The following is a 1,324-nucleotide window of genomic DNA, read 5'->3' as shown; positions in this document are numbered from 1 at the left end:
GCAATGAACCAAGAGTGACATGTATGAAAGAATTATGAACGGTGGCTTTGCCACAAATACTATGTCAACTACATGATCATGCTAAGCAATATGACAATGACGAATGTGTCATGAACGGAATGATGGAAAGTTGCATGGCAATATATCTCGGAATGGCTATGGAAATGCCATAATAGGTATGTATGGTGGCTGTTTTGAGGAAGATATAAGGAGGTTTATGTGTGAAAGAGCGTATCATATCACGGGGTTTGGATGCACCGGCGAAGTTTGCGCCAACTCTCAATGTGAGAAAGGGCAATGCACGGTACCGAAGAGGCTAGCAAGGATGGAAGGGTGAGAGTGCGTATAATCCATGGACTCAACATTAGTCATAAAGAACTCACATACTTATTGAAAAAATCTACAAGTCATCAAAAACCTCGGCACTATCGCATGCTCCTAGGGGGATAGATTGGTAGGAAAAGACCATCGCTCGTCCCCGACCGCCACTCATAAGGAAGACAATCAAATAACACCTCATGTTTCAAATTTGTTGCATAACGTTTACCATACGTGCATGCTATGGGACTTGCAAACTTCAACACAAGTATTCCTCAATTTCACAACTACTCAACTAGCATGGATTTGATATTATTACCTCCATATCTCAAAACAATCATCAAACATCAAACTTTTCTTAGTATTCAACACACTCATACAAAAGTTTTATTATTAATCTTGCATACCAAGCATATTAGGATTTTAAGAAAATTACCATGCTACTAAGACTCTCAAAATAATCTAAGTGAAGCATGAGAGATCAATAGTTTCTATAAAACAAATCCACCACTGTGCTCTAAAAGATATAAGTGAAGCACTAAAGCAAAACTATAAAGCTCAAAAGATATAAGTGAAGCACATAGAGTATTCTATCAAATTCCAAATCATGTATGGCTCTCTCAAAAGGTGTGTACAGCAAGGATGATTGTGGTAGACTAACAAACAAATACTCAAATCATAAAAGACGCTCCAAGCAAAACACATATCATATGGTGAATAAAAATATAGCTCCAAGTAAAGTTACCGATAGAAGTAGACGAAAGAGGGGATGCCTTCCGGGGCATCCCCAAGCTTTGGCTTTTAGGTGTCCTTAGATTATCTTGGAGTTTCCACGGGCATCCCCAAGCTTAGGCTCTTGCCACTCCTTGTTCCATAATCCATCAAATCTTTACCCAAAACTTGAAAACTTCACAACACAAAACTTAAAGTAGAAAATCTCATGAGCTCCGTTAGCGAAAGAAAACAAAAGACCACTTCAAGGTACTTTAATGAACTCATTATTTAT

This window comes from Triticum aestivum, unplaced genomic scaffold (genome assembly GCF_018294505.1).
Source record: "Triticum aestivum cultivar Chinese Spring unplaced genomic scaffold, IWGSC CS RefSeq v2.1 scaffold67687, whole genome shotgun sequence".
Classification (NCBI taxonomy): Eukaryota; Viridiplantae; Streptophyta; class Magnoliopsida; order Poales; family Poaceae; genus Triticum; species Triticum aestivum.
The sequence above is the reverse complement of the archived record's forward strand: the minus strand, read 5'-3'. Positions refer to the sequence as shown.